Raw genomic sequence first — 20,958 nt, 5'->3', positions numbered from 1 at the left:
CAAGAAGATTAAAGCTTCTCATATTTTAGTATTATGAGTCTTACTAATCAATAAGTCAGCATTTGTTTTTCATCTATTTGGAGAGGAACTTCTGTATCTTGTGCCCACAGGTAATAAAAAATAGGGACTTCCTTTACTAAAAAAATAAGTGCCCAATCCCATAGTTATTAAGAGGTTTTCTTTCCTAACATTGTCTTTCTTGTTTGGGTAAATTTAAATGAGTCTACCCATTCTCACTCATATATTGCTGTTGGCACAGGGATTGTGTGTGGTGCTGATGGTGTTGGAAGGAGGCAGGGAGCATGGAACTGATATTGGTAAACATCTTCTATATGACTGACCTGTTTCCTCTTCACTTTTAGTACTCATGAAGTTTGATAATGCTCTAGAATGTTCAAGACTCTTCCAGTTACAAGTGGCAGGAATCTAACTCAAAATGCCTTAGAAAGTGGTTTGTAAAATAAGCCAATATAACCAGAAATGCAGAATGGACTGGCTATAAGCACAGGCAAATCCAGGGGCTCAAGTAACATCATTGATGCACAATCTTACTCTCCACGTCTGAGGTCTATACTAAGCCATTGTGGCTCAATTATGCAGCAGTCTCTAAAGTCCTGTAAAACAGCTTACAGCAACTCCTGGCTTCAATATGTACCATTTGCAATGAAAACACACAAAACTTCCCTTACCCTGCCATTCTTATGGAGACCCAATTCCCATAAGTTTCTCATTGCTTCCACCTGCTCTATTTCTTACAGATTCACTGTATACTAAAGTCAGCTAGAAATTCTCCCTTCCCAAATACTTCCTAGTTCTAAATTACAGGAGAAGGTCACATCTAGAAGGGTATTTGCAGAATGCTGACCTCAACAAAAACCAGACACAAGCCATTCTAATCAACACAGAAGGTTTGATCATTGATGTCTTCTTTAGATCCTCTGGATGGCAACTCTCACTGACCTATGCAAATGAGACAGGACGCACAGGGCCCATACTTCAGAAGAGGCTAGTCTTAGAAACATCAGACAACTGGGGTGTCTGCCTGTCTGGGATCAATGTACCTTTCTTTGAAAACAGTCTTATAAAAGCTTCTCCCGTAGGGAAAGGTTGTTGAAAGGGAAGCTTACCATCTTCCAGCAGGGTCGCTTGTTGGTAATAAAGCTCTTTCTTTCTCCATCACTCTATCTAGTGATTCGTTCATTTTATCAGATGGCAGTAAACAGAAACCATGTGCAGTTACAGCAATAGAAAGACAATTCATCTTTCAGAGTTGCTTTTATCCAGTCCCAGGATTGGGTTCAACCTGATCATTGTGGTCACATAAGTAGTTTGAATAAGAAACACAACAAGGAGAATTTGGTGTCAAATTAGGTACACAACGTTAACACCAATTTTAGACTTACTGTTATCACTCGGTGTTTATTTTGTTATCATTTTGCAGGAGAAATGCAACTGGTTCCATTTCATTTTCTGGTACAGTGGAATCCGTAAGTTTTTCCATTACCTCACAAAGGCAAATTAGTATTTTAAGGTTAAAGGAATATTCTATTTTTTGAAATATTTTTTTAGTTGTCAATGGACAATTATTTTTATGGACAATTATTTATATGCAGTGCTAAGGATTGAACCCAGGACCCCACATATGCCAGGCAAGCCCTCTACCATTAAGCTACAATCCCAGCCCTGAATATTCTTTTTTTTTTTTTTTTTTATCTTTACAGACTGCATTTTGATTCATTGTACACAAATGGAGTAAAACTTTTCATTTCTATGGTTGGGTATGATGTAGATTCATACCATTCATGTAATCATACATGTATATAGGGTAATGATGTCGGTCTCATTCCACCGTTTTTCATACCCTCACCACCTCCTCCCTCTCATTTCCTTCTACTAATCTAAAGTTCCTCATTCTTCTTTCACCCCCAACCCCCCACTCCCATTATATATCATCATTCATTTATCAAGGGAAAACACTCAGTCTTTGGTTTTGGGGATTGGTTTATTTCACTTAGCATGATATTCTCCAATTCCATCCATTTACCTGCAAATGCCATAATTTTATTCTTCTTTATGGCTGAATAATATATCTTATATATATATACCACAGTTTCTTTATCTATTCATCTGTTGAAAGGCATCTAGGTTGGTTCCACAATCTAGCTATTGTGAATTGAGCTGCTATAAACTTTGATGTGGCTGTGTTACTGTAGTATGCTAATTTTAAGTCCTTTGGGTATAAACTGAGGAGTGGGATAAGTAGGTCAAAAGGTGGGTCCATTCCAAGTTTTCTGAAGATTCTTCACAATGCTTTCTGGAGTGGCTGTACCAATTTGCAACTCCACCAGCAATGCAAAAGTGTGCCTTTTTCCCCACATCCATGCCAACATCTATTATTATTTGTATTCTTGAAAATAGCCATTCTAATTGGAGTAAGATGAAATCTTAGAGTTGTTTTAATTTGCATTTCTCTAATTTCTAGAGATGTTGAACACTTTTTCATATATTTAGTAATTGCCTGTATATCTTTTATAAAGTGCCTGTCCAGTTCCTTGGCCCATTTGTTGATTGGGTTCTTTGCATTTTTGGTGTATAGTTTTGTAAGTTCTTTATAAATTTTGGAGATTAGTGCTCTATCTGAAGTGTGTGTGGAAAAGATTTTCTCCCACTCTGTAGGCTCTCTTTTCACATTTTTGATTGTATCCTTTTCTGAGAAAAAGCTTTTAGTTTGAGTCCATCCCATTTATTGATTCTTGCTTTGATTTCTTGTGCTTTAGGAGTCTTAAGGAAGTTTGATCCTAAACCAATATGATGAAGATTCAGGCCTACTTTGTCTTCTATTTGGTGCAGGGTCTCTGGTCTAATTCCTAAGTCCTTGGTCCATTTTGAGTTGAGTTTTGTGAAGGGTGAGAGATAGAGGTTTAATTTCATTTTACTGCATATGGATTTCCAGTTTTACCAGCACCATTTGTTGAACAAGCTATCTTTTCTTCATTGTATGTTTTTGGCTCCTTTGTTTAGTATGAGGTAACTGTATTCTTGTGGGTTTGTCTCTGTGTCTTCTATTCTGGGCCATTGGTCTGCCTGCCTATTTTGGTGCCAACACCATGCTGTTCTTGTTAATATTGCTCTGTAATATAGTTTAAAGTCTGGTATTGTGATACTTCCTGATTCACTCTTTCTGCTCAGTATGTTTTGGCTGTTCGAGGTCTCTTATTCTTCCAGATGAAGTTCACGATTGCTTTCTCTATTTCTATGAGGAATGTCATTGGAATTTTAATTGGAATTCATTGAATCTGTATAGCACCTTTGGTATAAAGGTCATTTTGACAATATTAATTCTGCTTGTCCTATAAGAATATGGAAGGTCTTTCCATCTTCTAAGGTTTTCTCCAATTTCTTTCTTTAGTGTTCTGTAATTTTCATTGTAGAGCTCTTTCACCTCTTTTGTTAGATTGATCCCCAAATATTTTACTTTTTTTTTGAGGTTATTATGAATGGAGTGGTTTTTCTAATTTCTCTTTTAGAGGATTCCTCACTTATGAGTAGAAATGCATTAGATTTATGTGTATTGATTTTATATTCTACTACTTTGCTGAATTCAATTATTAGTTTTAGAAGTTTTCTGGTGGAGTTTTTATGATCCTCTAAATATAGAATCATCAGCTAATAGTGATTTTTTAATTACAAATTACAAATTCTCACTATGCTTACAAACTTTCTCCTGAAAATGAAGTGCAAAGAATTGAGAATATTGGAGTGAAACATGATGAGGACAACTGTGTAGAGTGGTTTATTAGCTCATTATGATGGATTAGTCTCTATTGTTATGGACAATGAGGTCTAGAAGAAAACTGAACCAGAACTGGTCAGGTAACTAATAATCTATGGGAAGCAGTAAGGTCATAATTAAAGAAACAGTGAAACAAATCACAGTCACCCGATTGAGGACTGCACCCCATTTAACTTTGTGACTGATGATTTGTACACAGGGCTATCATTTAGATAAGCTGTGAGCATTTTAACAAGGAATATAAGCGGACACTCTTGACACAGTGGAATGAGTCAAATATTTGGGTTCTGCCACTCCCAGTTAGAAGTACAAGAAATTATATAGAGAAAAAAATTTATTTTCATACTTCAAATAATATTCTTTTATGTTGATGGCATTTTATGTACAAAGTCAATGTGGACAAAGGAAAGAGCACTCTTCCAGGAATTTAATACAAGACTTATTATAATATTGGCTATTTATAAAGTAGGCCTTTTTAAATAAAGGTATTTAATCTCTTTAAGACTGTTTATAAGATTGTAGGACATTTCTAGAACTGTCTGGATTGCTATACTCCTATGATTCACCTATGACTCAGGGTAATTCAGGAATAGAGGAAATCTCTATACCTTGTCTAACCATCACTAGAATTATCTTCATTAAAAAGTAGTTATTACCTATATGCTAATGTTTCCCTGTCAATAAGGATCCCCAAACAGGTAACCTTCTTGTGTCATTCATCTCTCTATATAGATTTACATATATAATTTCTCTTTGTATTTTAATAGATTTTTTGCTTTGCATATTCATCTTTCCCACATTTTTATTGGTGCATTATAGTTGTATATATTTATGGAATTTATATTTACATATTCAGACATGCACACAATATAAGATAATTTGGTCAATATCACTCCCCGCACTTTCCCCTCTGTCCCCCTTTCTAGGTAATTCTTAAGTAGATAGTGTTTCCTGAGTGCTTATTAGACTTTAAAAACCATGCTAACATGAGTTCGAATCTCTAAAACAACGAGTCAGTGTAAGCATTATTAATTCTTCTTGCAAGTAAGAAAACTAAATCTCAGTGAGTTTAGCACCTTACCTAAGGTTTAAAAGCTAGTCAGTAATACAGAAGATGAAGATTACAGGAAAGATGCACTTCCCAGCAGTTACTCACCTCCAGACTTACAAAGTGGAAAGATTACTCCTCAACTAAGGGAACTCACTGAAACTTAATACTGGTCTGTAAAAGAAACCATAGAGACACAGAAAATCAGAAACTTGAACATAATATAAGAAATAATATGTCAGAGATGCACCAGCATGGCAGCCAGCAGAGGTATTAGGGGCAGCTGAGGGGAGGCAGGCGTGCAGGCAAAGGAGACAAAATGACCAACGGATAAAGAAATTTTAAAAACTATAGAAAGGTTGGTTTGGGGATACCTGTGAATTAGAGAGGAAGACCAATTTTAATGGAGAATTATTAGGGAAAGTGGTTCAGTAAAAGCAAATCCCCAAATAGCTCACTTCTGGGGCAGAAAGGGTTCTGCACCTGTGGAAATCACCTCCCAGCCTTGAAACTGGTTGATGTTCACAGTCAGGAAACTAAGTGTTGCACCGCAGCTAGCAGAGTCAGGAACTTGGAACTCATAAAGGAAGCTGTTCACAGTCACTTATTAAAATTTCCAGAGGATACGTGAACCAGAGAGACTGAAACAGGCACCAAGAAAATTACACTTGGATCATTCAGTCACTAAATACCAAGAAAGAAATTTTCCTTTGCTGCTGTATGAGGGAGACAGCTATAGCAGCCGCATAGGAGCATCTGCACTCCAGGTGTATACATGATATTTCATATTCAAAGCAGTAAAGGTTAAACCTGTGGAGGTTTAGTCCCCACACCCTATAAGTGGATTTTACCACAAGACCTAGAACTCCAGAAGTCCTGCAGAGAACCAGCATCAATTTGGGGTGTGGATCAAATCTCCAATACCCACCAACAGAGTTCCAAAGTTTGACTGAGGCTAAACCCCAACTACTGGAACTTCCAATTTAGAACTCTGCACCAACCCTACTACAACGTACACAATTTGTAGTAGATATCCCGCAGTGTATCCCACCCTATGATGGTAGAGTGGAAGCTGAGATCCACTATACAACCAGCTTTGGTTCCTAGCCACAACAGCTGGCAGCTAAGAAAAGAACACAAAGGCATTGAACTTAACCACTCCTAACCCTTGATTCAAGGGTTCCAAAGCTAAAATAAATATAAAGAATACAAATTCATCTTTAACGACAGGTTTGACTACAACATTAGAAAAAAGCCCTTCATTTCTCAATAAAATTTTTCTTTAATTTTTCCCATCTTTTTTTCCCCTTTTTCTCCATGTTCACCCCATTCTTAAAATATACATTTTTTTCTCTACTTTTAAAAAAATTTTAACTTTTTAAAATTTTTTCAATGAGATAGTAACATAAATCTTTTCACATATCAGAAATGAGATAAACATCAACAGGAAGCACACAGGACCCCAAATAGGCAATATCAGAAGAGAAATTCTTTAAGAAGCATATGATCAAAATGCCTAGAAAATAAGGAAAGAATATTAAAAGCTGCAACAGGAAAATGTCACCTCACATTTAGAGGCAAACTGATGAAGTTCACTTACAACTTCTCAACTCAGACCCTAAAATCAAGGATGGCTTAAAATGAGATATTCCAAGCTCTAAAAGAAAACAATTGCTAGCCAAGATTGCTATATCCAGGAAAGCTCTTTTTAAAAACCGATGAGAAAATTAAAACACTCCATAACATGGATAAATTAAATTAATACTCAATGATATACTGCACTCAGAGAAACTTAAAAACAACTCTCAAGGCCCTCAATTAAATGAAGAGCATTAGGAGAGTAACTAATTAAATAATAATTGAAATGAATATTGCAAACAATTTGAAATACCATAAAACCACAAACACATATTCATGATAACACTGAATATAAATGGTCTCAACTTCTAAATTAAAAGATAGACTATCAGGATGGATCAAAAAACAAAAGTCCTGACTACATGCAGCTTGTGACAAACTCATCTCATAGGCAAAGACACCCACAAAACCTTTCCCACCATATTCTAGGACACAAAGTAAGTCTTAACAAATACACAGATATTTACATAATCCTGTGCATCCTATCAGATAACAATATAATTAAACTAGAAATCAACAGTAAGAAAAATAATAGAAATTACATAAATATGGAGATTGAACAATACTCTTTTAAATGCAGTGTGGATCATAGAAGAATAAAAGAAGAAATCAAGAATTCTTAGAAATAAATGAGAAAATATACAACATATCAAATTCTCTGGGACAGTATGAAAGTAGTTCTAAGAGGAAAGTGTGTAGCATTGATTGTCTACATTAAAAAAACAGAGATCTCAAATAATCTTATGCTTCATCTCATGGCCTTAGAAAAGGAAGAACAAAGTAATTACAAAATCAGTAGAAAACAGAAAATAATAAAGATCAGAGCCAAAATCAATGACCTGAGAATTAAAATACAACAATACGCAAGATTATATAACAAAAAATCGGTTCTTTGAAAAATAACAAGATTGATAAACCCTAAGTCAAACTAACCAAAAGAGAGAAGAAGATCCAAATAAACAAATTTAGAGATTAAAAAGGAGATATCACCACAGATTCAGATTCTCTGTAATCCAGAAAATCATTAAAGCTCTTTTGAAAATTTATATTCCAATAAATTGAAAAATCTAGAAGACATGAACAAATTTCTAGATACATAGGACCTGCCTGAACTGAATCAAGAAGGTACAGAAAACTTAAACAGACCAATATCAAGTGGTGAAATTGAAACAGAAATTAAGAGCCTTCCCACAAAGAAAAGCAGAGTACCAGATGGATTCTCAGTTGAGTTCTTCCAGACCTTTAAAAAGAACAAGCACAAGTCTTTCTCAAATTATTCCATGAAATTCAAAGAGAGGAAACACTCCCAAATACATTCTGTAAAGCTAGTATAGCCCTGATATTAAAACCAAAGACACAATAAGGAAAGAAAACATCAGACCAATCTCCCTAAGAAATATAGGAAACTGAATATCCATATGTAGTTGAATGAAATTAGATCCCTATCTCTCACCCTGCACAAAAGTTAAATCAAAATGGACCAAGAACTTAGGAATTAGACCAGAAACCTTGCAATTGCTAGAAGAAACCATAGGGTCAATATTCATCATATAGGTGCTGGCACCAACTTCCTCAATAAGACTCCTAAGCTCAAGAAATAAAGTCAAGAATCAATAAGTGGGATGGCATGAAATTGAAAAGCTTCTGCACAGCAAAGGAAATGATTAGAATATGAAGACAGAACCTACATAATGGGAAAAAATTCTTTGCCAGTTGTTCCTCTGAAAGGGGATTAGTACTCAGAATATACATGAAGAATTTTAAAAACTTAATGCCAAAGACCTTAATAACCCAATAAGTAAATGGGCAATTAAATATACATTTCTCAAAAAAGAAAACACAAATTGCCAATAAATATATGAAAAAAAATTTTTAAACATCTCTAGCAATCAGGGTAATACAAATCAAAACTACACTAAGATTCTCACAGCAAGCAGAATACCAATGATCAAGAACATGAATAAACATAAATACTGGTGAGAATATGGGGAAAAATGTACACTCATACATTGTTGGTATGACTGCAAATTAGTACAACCACTCTTAAAAGCAATATGAAGGTTCCTGGAAAAATAAAAAAAAAAAAAACTAGAATGGAACTCCCATATGACCCAGCTATCCCACTACATGGTATTTACCCAAAATAACTAAAATTGGCATACTATAGCAATGCAGCCACTTCAATGCTTAGAGCAGTAAAATTTACAACAGCAAAATAAAGGAATCAGCCCAGATGCCATCGATAGATGAATGGATCAAGAAAATGTAACATGTACACAATTGAATTTATTCAGTCATAAAGAAGAATGAAACTATGGCTTTTGCTCATAAATGGAGGGAAATGGAGAACATCACACTAAGTAAATAAGCCAGATGAGAAATTCAAGGAATGAGTGTGTTCTCTCATATGCAGAAGCCAGAGCAAATTATGGGAAAGAATATGGTGGTGGGATGAAGAACAGATATCATAATATATAGGGAGTAGAAGAAAACCGAGATAGAGGGAAAAAGAATGAAAAAGGGGAGGAAATATGGAATGAATTTAACAAAATCCTTTATTCATATATAAATGTACCACAGGGAATTTCAGCTTTATATGTAGGTAGAAAGCACACTCAAAAATAAGTAAATGAGGGCTGGGGGTATAGCTCAGTTGGTTGAGTGTTTGCCTCACAAGCACAAGGCCCTGGGTTCAATCCCCAGTACCGCAAAAAAAAAAAAAAAAAAAAAAAAAAAAATAAGTAAATGAGTTAAACAAGACCAATTGAGTAGAGGAAGGAGAATAGTGGGAGGGAGGTAAGGAGGGAAAGAGGGGAATTGGGATTAAAATCAAATACCTCGAATGTATGACTTTTTCCAAATGAACCCAACTACTATGTATATCTATAATGCTCTAGTGATAATAATAATAATAATAATAATAATAATAATGATAATAATAATAAAAAAGCTGGTGGGTTGCACATGCCTGTAATCCCAGAGGCTCAGGAGGCTGAGGCAAGAGGATAGTGAGTTCAAAGCCAGCCTCAGCAAAAGTTCAGCAAAAGTGAGGTGCTAACTAACTCAGTGAGACCCTATCTCTAAATAAAATACAAAATGGGGGCTGGGGTGAGGCTCAGTGGTCCAGTGCCCCTAAGTTCAATCACCAGTAACCCCCCCCAACAACAAAAAAAAAAAGCTGGTGTGTAAAGCCAGCAAAATTTAACTCCAAATAACTAGATCCTGCCTCTGTTCAGAGATAACGTCAAAGATAAATTATAATGAATCTAGCTAAAGATCTATTAGCTTTTATTTGCTATTCAAGAGTGGAGCAGCCTAAATTCTACAAAATAGAATAAGAAGACCCAGTGGGCAATAGCAGAATAGGAGGTTTTGTACGATAGTAACGAGGAAATAGAACAATAGAAAAAAAGTTATTAGATTACATCAGGTTATTTCAGGGTTTTTTGTAAGAGATAAAACTGAGGGAACTTCCTTATTATACCAATACCAGTACACTGAAAACTCTTTTCAGGGGGGAAAATGGTCTATTTAGGACCTACCTACTTTCTTTTAGTTTTTGTTTGATTATATGGCACTTAGCACAAGTGACTCCATTTTAGTTTGGTCTGGTCTTTTGGGAGCTAATGCAGGAGCTCAGCCCCAAATAATGACCTCCTGTAAATTTGTTTAACAGTGTAAATGAAAAACATGAATCCTGTATTACAAAGTGCAGACTTTACCTGGAGCAAAGTGGACAGAGAATGCATGGGTGAAGGAATATTAAGCATCCCTCTGGGAATTACTGCAGAGTCATGAAGAGACTGATTGCTCTGTTGTCAGACCTGGGTTCACATTCTGTATCGCCAGTTACTTGCTTTGTGTTCTTGTCTATCTGTCATGCATTTTGATATTTTGACATCTGTGGCCTTGCTGAGCCTGAAGAGATAGCCATTCCAGGGTTTGCAGTTTCCTAGAGATTGTGAAGGACTCTCCCTCAAGGATGGCTTTCATGTGCAGATTATTCAATACAGAGCCCACACCTCATACCCCTCCTTCACATCTATAGTTTAGCCAATTATCTCTCTGCCTTATTCACCCTAGGGCCAGTACCAGACAACCCAGGACACCCACACATGCTAAAACTCACTGAAATGTTTCAAAGTGTCCAATTCGAAACTGTTTAGATGACTTACCCTGCCTTGCCCATCCCTTCCTGTGGAAAACACAATGCAGTTTCTGACCACGTTTCCCTCCTGCTACCTCTACCTCCCAACTGACCCTGGTGCTCCTGAAATGCCCTGTGTGTGGGGGTCATGCCCCTTTGGGAACTGTGAGTAACAACTACCTTTTTAATGACAGTCATGTCCTGATCTGTTGGCTTCTTGCACACTTGAATAATAATAAAGTTGACATTTTAAAACTCTTGGGAAATTTCTTTAACCTCTCTGAACCTTAATATTTTTTTTTTTAAAGTTGAGATACTAGTAGTTATCTTCATCATCATGTCGATCACAAGTTTCTACGTGAAAATGTGCGTGCAGGCCTCAGCACAGTGCCAGGTTCATGGTGAGAGTTCAACAAAAGGGTAACCTGTCAAAATCATCCCTAATGAGATTACTACTATTGATAGACAGTATGCTCCTGTAAAGTGTGGACCAAAGTTGGTGTACCTCCACATCTCTAGTGCCTGCAGAGATTACACACTTGAAAACAGTTGTTGAGTTGCAAATAAATTAAGTCATTTATTCTCAGAGACCGCTGTGACTAAGAATAGACATAACTAAGCCAATCTGCCTTTCTGATCAGAGTGCTATAAATCATGAACACCTTCACAGAATGGCTGAGCAAACCCATTCGTTTTGGGGCACACAGGTTTTAATTTCTTTATCTTCCAAGTAAATACAATTATGCACATAATAAATATTCTCAACAACAAAAGCAAGAAAATGACAAGTAAAATTCTATGCACACTTTTTCAATCCTGTCCTATAAATTACTATATGTTTAGAGTTTTGCATATATCCTTTGAGAAAAAAAATGTGTACATTCTTTTTAAAGTGAAATAAATAATAGATGTTCTCCCCTCAGAACATGATGTCTGCAGGGGACAAATAAATGCCACATTAAATAGAAACAGCATGCATCCTTTATAAGCAGAGTTACTCTAAAATTGTCCCCTCTTAAATTTTTTATTCTAGTTGTGAATTCCAGAGGCATATCATAGCATGAAGTTCCAGTGAGCAAAGCAGAACCACTCTTAGGAAGACTTTGGACTCAAATGACAATTAGGGAGTAATGAGATGTTCTGAGTTTTTGTCCCATATGTGCAAGCTTTGATCAACCTCCAATGCTGCTTTCTTTGTCTGTGTTGGGGAAATGTTACCCAGAGCATCAAAGAGAGAACATGGGTGTTAAGAGCAGAGACTGTAGTGTCTGGCAATAATTTCTTGGAACCTAAAATTCTCTATAATACTTCCAAAATTTATGGTAGCTGTGGGAGAACAGGATATAAGAGAGGAAATGTAGTTCGGTAGGAATTTCTAAATACCAGTAGAGCTGATTCTGAGTGACAAGGTGATTACAAGGTAATGTCTACAAAATTGTCCAGGGATCACCTTCTCTCTTTAATCTTACCTCTCAAGCCCTCTCTGTGAGCTGAAGCCTACTGGCTTAAGAAGCAACTTCAGTTCTTCTCTTGCAGGTCAGAGAAGTTTTCCTTTTACATTCTGTTTTGTTTCTCTTTTATTTTTTGATGGGTTTTGGCTTCATCCTTTGCCTTGAAAAACATATCTCTTCTTTCAAATATAAATTAAAGCAATAGCAAAATTTGGCCTCATAGCTTTAACACATATCTTTGTAATGATTTATGATTTATATGTATTCCTAAATTCAACACTATTACATGGCTAAAATTGCTTCCATTTTCCCATGATTGGCTAATTATTAGTGTTGACCTGAAAAAGTAGTTTGCAAGTGAGACTGGGGCAAAGGACAGGGAGCTGATTATCAAAGAAAAGGAAATGAGCAGATAGCACTTGCCTTCAACTGGTTGCTAACAGCCTCCTGAGGAGGGGAAGGATTCACTTTCTAACAGGAGCAATCACCCCCTGGATGGCTTTCTTCCTGACTTTTGGTCACCTTTTGGTCACATAGGCAGGGTGGGAGAAGGAGACATTAAAAAAAAAATGGAGTCTCTAAAGGGGTAAAACACCCCCACTCCCATGGGCCCAAGCTCTGTAGGTCCCCTCCTCTCTGGAGGAATTTCTCTCTCTCTTTCTCCCCATTCTGTCTTTTATATAAAATTTATTTTTTGCTCTTACCTCAGCATTTCTCGGGTGTTTAATATTCAATACTTGGGGAATGAGGAGCTGATCCTGATTTCAAAACCGGTATCATAAATAGTACTTAAATCATCATTTATTTAGTGCCTGCTTTGTGCAGTCACTGTGTCAGGTTTGCCGCATTCATTGTTTCTAATCATTACAAAAATTATCCAGGCTCAGTATTCCCATTTTAAAATTGAGAAAACCGAGGCTCAGGGAGGTTAAAGAGGACAGCAAAAACCATGCAGATATAAGTAGTGAATTATGAACCCTACAGTCTATATATTTTTCATATATATATTAGTTGTGTATAGATACATATGTGTACACACATATATATACATATATATATGTTGTAGATGGACACAATATCTTTATTTTATTTATTTATTTTTATGTGGTGCCAAGGATCGAACCCAGTACCTCACAAGTGCTAGGCAAGCACTCTACCACTGAGCTGCAACCCCAGCCCAGTCCACGTATTTTTCTACTACTACATTTTGTATTTCCAATTGCTATTATTTTCAGTAAATAAACTGAGTTAATTATATTTAACATAGAGTTTTCACACTAATTCTGTCCTTGGGTATGTTAAGAAAGAAGGGCCACAGTTGTGGTTGCTCAGATCTACCTTGTACTATAGCATTTATGAGGCAAGCTGATCTTTTAGCCCCTTCCTAGCTTCCAAATTGAATTCTCCATTGCTGTGAAAGCATTTTCAGTCAACCAAGAGGACCAGGCTCCCTCCTGATGCCACAGTCCCAAAACTAAGCTAGGAAGGCAGATGTTATATGATTTCATGAAGGCCTGGGATTAGGTGGGTCTTTTGATGAGACATTTAATTTGAGGTTTAGCACTTTTACTTGCAGCAAGCACTGCTGGGCTGTGGATAATGCCTGGGGTCTAGGCCGTTAATCAGCGGATGTTTCTTCTCTCTTGCTAAGGTTGTTTTTTCAGCTTATCTTATAAAACAATAAGAATTATCAAACAGAAAGTTGCTTGAATGCCAGTGAACAAGCACTGGAGCAGGAGCTTTGCCTAAGAAGTTTAATGAGAGTCACCCACAAAAGGCTTATCCTAGGGTTGAACAGTGGAATACCAGGAGGGAGAAGTTGCCCTGGAGACCCAGGGAATCAAAGAGCAGCTAGACTCTTGTTAAGCTCCTTTTATCAACAGCCCCCACTAACCAACTGCCATTGTGGGTGTATATTTAAAGCAGTTTCCAGGCCCCTGCCCTAGTCTTATCATAAAGTATTAATGCTGACAAATTGGAAATGTCTCAGAACTAACATCCCTCTGTGGTCTGGGCTGTTTAGTAGTGACAACAGGCTCCTCCATGCTGTACCTTACACATTAGACATGAGGTTTTACTTATTAAGGATTCGGCTCCCATTATCACCCTAACACTGTTACTGCTATTTGGAAATAATATAAAAAGGAAAGATTGGTGCTGGAAAGAGAAAAGGAAGTATAGCAGATTGCACAATAGGAGGCAGTTTTTCACACACAGCTTTGCATTCCAAAAATGAAACAAGTCTGCCCAGGGCCCAAAAGGACACTATTCCCTCATCTTTTGTTGGGATGTGTGGCATAAAATACCAAGTCAAAAGATCTTCTAACTTGTAGGCTCTGACAAGATGTATTCAGGTAAAGTTGAGAAATCCCGGGTAAAAAGGAACAAGTTTAAGTAAGATTCCTCAGTATACTTTTGGATGTCTCCTCATCTGTGCCAAGCAGAGTAATTTAAATAAAGTCATCCCAAGGCTTTTCTCTTACTTTTTCTTAAATGTAAAAACAAACAGAAAAAGAAAATAGAAAATTCATATTTTCTACTCCATTTTCTACAGTGGTTAATTCTGTTGTTGATATTTGGTAAATTAGCTTTAAGCCAGTTTTTTTTTTTTCTTTAAGTAAACAGTACTCAATTGGTTTCATAAAATTAAAAAAGCTCTTATAGAATTTTTAAAACAATTAAAAATACATAAAAGGCACATGAAAAGATGCTCACTAGTATATGCCATCAGAGAATTGCAAATTTAAACAACAAAGATATCCAACTACATACCTCTCAGAATCACCAAAATCCAAAAGAGTGACACCACCAAATGCTGGCAAGAATGTGGAGCAACAGAAACTCTCATTAATTGCTGAGAGGAATGCTAAATGGCACAGCCTCTTTGGAAACCAGTTCAAAAGTTTTTTACAAAACTGAACATATTCTTACTTTATAATCCAGAAATATCTCTTCCGTGTATTTATTCAAAAGTGTTGAAAATTTATGACTACATTAAAATCTGTATATTGTTATTTATAATAGCTTTATTCATAATTGCCAAAACTTGGAAGCAGTGAAGATGTACTTCAGCAGATGAATAGATGAGTAAAATCTGTGGTACATCTAGACAATGAAATTTTATTCAGAACTAAAAAAAAAAAAAACAAAAAAAACTATCAAGTTATGAAAAGACATGAGGACACTTAAAAGCATATAACTAAGTGAAAGAAACCAATCTGAAGAAGCTACATATTATATAATTCCAATTATCTGATATCCTGGAAAATGCAAAACTAGGGAGACAATAAAAAGATCAGCAGTTTTCAAGGTCCAGGCCAGGGAATAGGACCAGGTGGAACATAGAGGGCTTTTAAGGCAATGGAACTATCCTATATGATACTATGGTGGCATATACATATTGCTAGGGTCTAAATGTATATATGTCCCCAAAATTTATATGCTGAAACCTAATTCCCAATGCAATGGTATGAGGTGAGAAAGACGACTAGGTCATAAGGGTAGAATCTGCATGAATGAGGTCAGTGTCCTTGTACTAGAGAACCCAGAAATCTGCCTTGTCTCTATAGAGTGAGGACACAGGTAGAAGGCATCACCTATGATCAAGGAAATGGGACCTCCACCAGATCTACCAATGCCCCTTCCTTTTCAGACTCCAGAACAATGAGAAATAAATTTCTATTGATTGTAAGCTACCTAGTTTTGAGTATTTTGCTATGGCAGCCCAAATGCACTGAGATATATGTCATTATACATTATGTCCAAACCATCAACTGTACGTCCAAGAATGAACCTTAATGTAAAATATACACTTTGGATAATGGGATGTCAATGTAGGATCATCAACTGTAACAAATATACTGCTATTACACGAGATGTTGATAGTAGGGGAGTCTTGTGTGTATGGGGTCAGGGAACATGTGGAAACTCTATGTTTCTCTTAGTTTTACTGTAAAATTAAAATCGGTCAAAAACATAAAGTCTTTTTTTATAAAAAGCAGAAAGGTGAAGTTTTTTTTCTTTGTTGGGTTGTTGTTGTTTCTTTTTGAACTAGTGCTGGGGATTTGTCTAGCTTGCCTAGCATGCACAAATCCAGGGTTCAATCCCCAGCACCACAAAAAAATAGAAGAAAAAGAAAACTAATTCCTAACATCAATACATTTTTGTTATTCACATAATTGCATGTTATTTTTTAGATACCAAGATTATGGGTAGATTTATAAACAGACAACTAAGGATAAACAAATGAAAATATTTGCCTAAAAATTTCATAAAGTATATGTTATTTTAATAACATGACAATGTTACTTAAAGAAATGGAAATTAAAAATTGAAATCATTATAAGAAACACTTTCTTTTAAGAAATATTTCTAAAAGATCCAATTGTGATTTTTATAAGATATTGCCATGGTTTAGATAATAGGTGTTCCTCAAAAGGTTATGTATGAGACAATACAAGAAGGTCTAGAGGTGAAATGATTGGGTTATGAGAGCTTAACCCAATTGGTGAATCAATCCCCTGATAGGAATTAACTGAGTGGAAACTGAAGGCACATAGGGTGTGATTGGAGGAGGTGGGTCATTGGAGGTATGCCTTTGGGGTACATATTTTGTCCTTATTGAGTAGATCTCTCTCTCTCTCTCTCTCTCTCCTCTCTCTCTCTCTCTCCTCTCTCTCTCTCTCTCTCTCCTCTCTGCTTCCTGGTGCATGTTCCCAGCTGCTTTCCTCCACCGCACTTTTCTGGCATGATGTCCTGCCTCACCTCAAACCCTGAGGAATGGATTCAGCCATCTATGAACTAAGACCTCAGAAATCATGAGCCTTCAAGTAAACTTTTCCTCCTCTAATTGTTCTGGTCAGGTCCTTTGGTCACAGCAATGAAATTTACTAAAACAGATATCATGAAATACTTTGTATACATTGGGATAATTATGCTTTTTGAAACTGTTTCCATTTTAGGCCATTTCTATAATTGTGCTTTAGAAAGATATCACCGATCTTAGCAATACTAACTGTGCTCCTCCTTTCCTCTGGATTTCAGTTATTGGCATTCCTTCACAGTTAATGTTTATGATATTAGCATTTAATTATTAACCATAGTTTCAATAATAGGTTAAATTTCTAGATTTAATGGACATGATACTGTTAAACAAAGTTTATGTGAAGCCATTGTTTTGGACTAGCCCCCTGCTCTAGGCCCCGGCAGATTAGATGAAATCAGAACAGAGTCACTTATGCTAGGTGTCATACAAACAAACTGAACTTTGAAGTAGGCTAGTTTCTCCCATATCAGGAGATCCCTGTCAACCAGGGCAATAAGGTAGCCCTCTCTGTTTTAAGCCTATAAGGAAAGGAGTCTTTAAATTGTTGATCCACTTCTTGTTCCCTATTTCTGCTTTCTTCAACTTTTTTTATTTAAAAAGACAACCACTTCTGCTCAGCTCAGTAGAGCTCTCACCCTATTTTATAGAATGAAATGTTACCCTATTAGAGTCCCAAATACAAACCAATTGTATCTTTAAATTTATTGTAATTTTGTCTTTTGACAGTGGTAAGTGGTAATCCTCAAACAAATTTCTGTTCCTGTGATTTTCTTATTTTCTTATTTTTATCTGTCTTAATTAGACCCTTTATTTATTTGTCTATGCATTTATTTATTGCTTTAGACAATTATTTTCCTCCTTTTTTTCTTCTTGTCTTCCTCTTTTTTTTTTCTTTTCTTTTCTTACCTTAGATTTACCTATTTGACAAGATTACTGTATTTTCTATATATCTCCTTTTTGGGAGTCTCTGTACATCTTATGACCTATTTGTTCTGATAGAGCATTGTTAACTTTTTTACTCTCTCCCCACAAGTGTATTTTTAGTGTGTTATTTCTTTTTTTCCCCAGTTTTTCTTTTCTTTTTCACCATAAGCTATAGCAAGAGCCATGTACTTTATATTATTTCCAATTTTCTACAGCCTGGGGAAATGGAAAAGAGATGGGCAAAAATAAGCCAAGGGAGTGTGTGTTTTAGTTGGAATAACTAGGATCTATTCTTTTTTCTGAGATTTTGGCAACAGAAAAAATAGAGCAATAACTTTTATTCCTTCTAGTTGGGGCTAAGGCAAGTTGGTGACCTGTTCTAATCAGGACAGACTAGAAAGATCGATGTCCCAGGATCCTTGTCCCATGGTCAAAATGAAGAACAGTGGGAAATACCCTCCCTTGGTAATACACCTTGAAGTCCAGATCACTTCACATCTCTCCAAGGTCAATTCCCTACTTTACTTTTTTCTATTTCCTACCATAGAGATCCCCAGCATTCTTTCCTGCTATCATAATCCAGAATGTCCAATATGTTTTCATTTTTCAAGTTGCTCCATTTCCCTGGAAGGAAATATCCATCATCATTCAAGAACATGAAACAAACTTAACATATCACCTGAGGTCCCCTAACTATGAACAGGGGAACAAATGAAAGACTTCAAAAGAAAAGAAGTCATCTTATTTTAAATCCTTAATACAGGAACAGTAATTCCTAAATCACATTCCCATCAGTTGGCAATTTATTTCCTTTGGCCCAAAGCACATGCAAATTTTAGGAATTTCCTAAAGGAAAAAAATATCGCGTCCCCTGCCCGCAGAGAAACACGAAACCGGATCAGGGCAAGTTCTTTATTTTCTGCAGTCTGCTTCTTCTGGCTGGCCAGCAGCCGCGGGCCGCTCTTGCAAGCGCCTTACATTACATACAACAACCAATCAGCTTATAGATCACGAGGGGAAAGCATGGACAGTAATGGAGCACAATAGTGTGGATATAGCAATCATGCAGTGTCCACGAGGACCCATGACCAATCACATTAACTTCCTCAAATAACGCCACTTGTTGGCAGAGAGTATTAGTCTGCTGGAGGTACCTGGTTTTGTTCTCAGCACTTCCTTGGCACCTTGCCAGGCGCCATCTTGGCCACGCCGAAGGGCTGGGGGTCTGCAGTACCCCGACAGCTCCCCCTTTTTTATTTATTAAAAGAATGCTGGCTTGGGATCGTGCCTGTCTTAGGCGGAGTGGTCAATCATCGTCCTTACCCGTCATCGGATAACTGCAGAGCATGCTACAGCTCCTGTCTTAGGTCGGTACGCGGTTACCTCCTTCCTTACCCGTCATTGACTACCGATCCAGCATACTCAGCCAGACTTGAGGAGAGCTGCCAGCCTCTAAGGCCATCATGGCTTGATGGAAAATGATGCGATCTCTGGCATGAACTTGGCGTATACGCATGATAAAGCGTGTGAGGAAGATAATTGTAATAATCATTAACACACACAATGCTCCCATTCCTGCCCATTGCTTTACAAAACTGAAGGAAGAAGATAACCAATTTTGCATTTCAGATATAGGGGCTACATTAACTCTAGTAGAATTAAGGCTAACAATTTGTGATCTAAGAATGGCAGTAAGATTATCAAATTTATAGGACCAATTGGCACGTAGCTGAGTAGATATGAATTTAGACAAATTTGCTGCATAACTAAGATTATGATAAGCTACAGGTGTAATGCACAGTCCCGGCAGATGATAAATACACCCCACGCTTAACAGTTCTTGTAAAAGGTCCATTTGTTCTTGAAGTAAGTCCACACGCTGGTTCACCAAAAGTAGTCCTGCTTTTAGGTGTTGATCCACTGTTTGTTGAGTAGACAGAGCAGTAGCTGTCTGCTGGACCACTTCATTAAGCTTAGTTGCTGACTGTACTGATGTCGTCAAGGCTACAGTTGCTGTGGCGACTGCTGCTGCTGATGCAACTATGGTGGTAATAACTGCTACGGTGATTCCAAAGTCCCTCTTATTTCTGGAAAGCAATACTGGCAATTCATCATCTGTAACAGAGACTGGGACTGGTAGGAAGGTAGGAACACACATTAAGTCTGCCAGCAGGAACCTAGAAGCATTTTAACATTGAGAGATAGCACAAATCTGAAGTACAATTGAGAGAAGCAGTTGTTTTGTTACATAGTTGAACTGTTCCTCCTAAGAGACTAAAAAGAGGTTGTAAGTTAGTTTATTCCGTGGAAACACACAAACTGAGCCGCAGCTCCAGTAAAGCACCGGGTCACCCTTATTACCCAGAGTTAAAAAACCCCAAACAAAGAGACAAAGAGAAAGTTTATCTTTAGGGGACCTGAAGGTCTCCTCTATTCCCCCTTTTTGTTTATCATGGATAGAATCTTATATCCATTTGTCCATCCTGCCTCGGTTATTAGTTTGCTTAATCATTTGGTACTGTTGAGTAAGGACCATAGTTTGGATTGTTTAAAGGGAATAATACAGACTTCTCTCGGCAGGGAGAAAGCTGATATTTTGAAAGTCCCGAGAAGTGAGCGCACCCTACATCCCCTATAGGCAGGTAAATTTGGTAATCAATGGGCTCCGGAGATCCTTGACATTTGTAAAGGCAGATGGCTTCATGGCTTCATTTCCTCGAATTGACCCGATTCCCTATTTCTACACTAACTACCTGTCCTTAATTTTGGCTTCATTCTCCGCTTTAGCTATAGGAACTCCCAACTGCTTCAAGGAAAAGGGGGCGTCGGTCGTTCTGGCTGCTTCGAAGCTGAAAGGGGGCAGTGAGGGGCAAGCAGTTTGGAGTTCCTTTTTTAAAAATCGGGTCAATCGAGGGGTCCGAGGTAGAAGTCTGGTTGGGGAGGAGCAGGTTATAAAGTCATCTGGGGGTGGGTGTTTCTATGATAGAAGAACAAAAAGACATGAGTACTGAAATGAAATTAGTACAAAGTAAATGTTGCAGCATCTGGAACATGCCACTGAGTATCATGAAAATGACAGAAGTCAATCTTTCACCAGGAGGTGGAAGAACTGAGAAATTGTTCCCATAACTA

General features: G+C 37.0%; 1 non-coding gene across 1 annotated transcript; it reads left to right on the top strand.

Annotated features, from left to right (window-relative positions):
• The first annotated feature begins 9,116 nt into the window (after nt 1–9,116).
• On the top strand, nt 9,117–9,190 carry Trnav-cac (transfer RNA valine (anticodon CAC)). The gene has a single exon. It is a non-coding gene; the product is annotated as a tRNA-Val (tRNA).
• Nucleotides 9,191–20,958: the final 11,768 nt, after the last annotated feature.

Source organism: Sciurus carolinensis, chromosome 3, assembly GCF_902686445.1.
Source record: "Sciurus carolinensis chromosome 3, mSciCar1.2, whole genome shotgun sequence".
NCBI classification, from domain to species: domain Eukaryota; kingdom Metazoa; phylum Chordata; class Mammalia; order Rodentia; family Sciuridae; genus Sciurus; species Sciurus carolinensis.
Note: the sequence above shows the minus strand (reverse complement) of the source record. Positions and strands in the feature narration are given on the sequence as shown.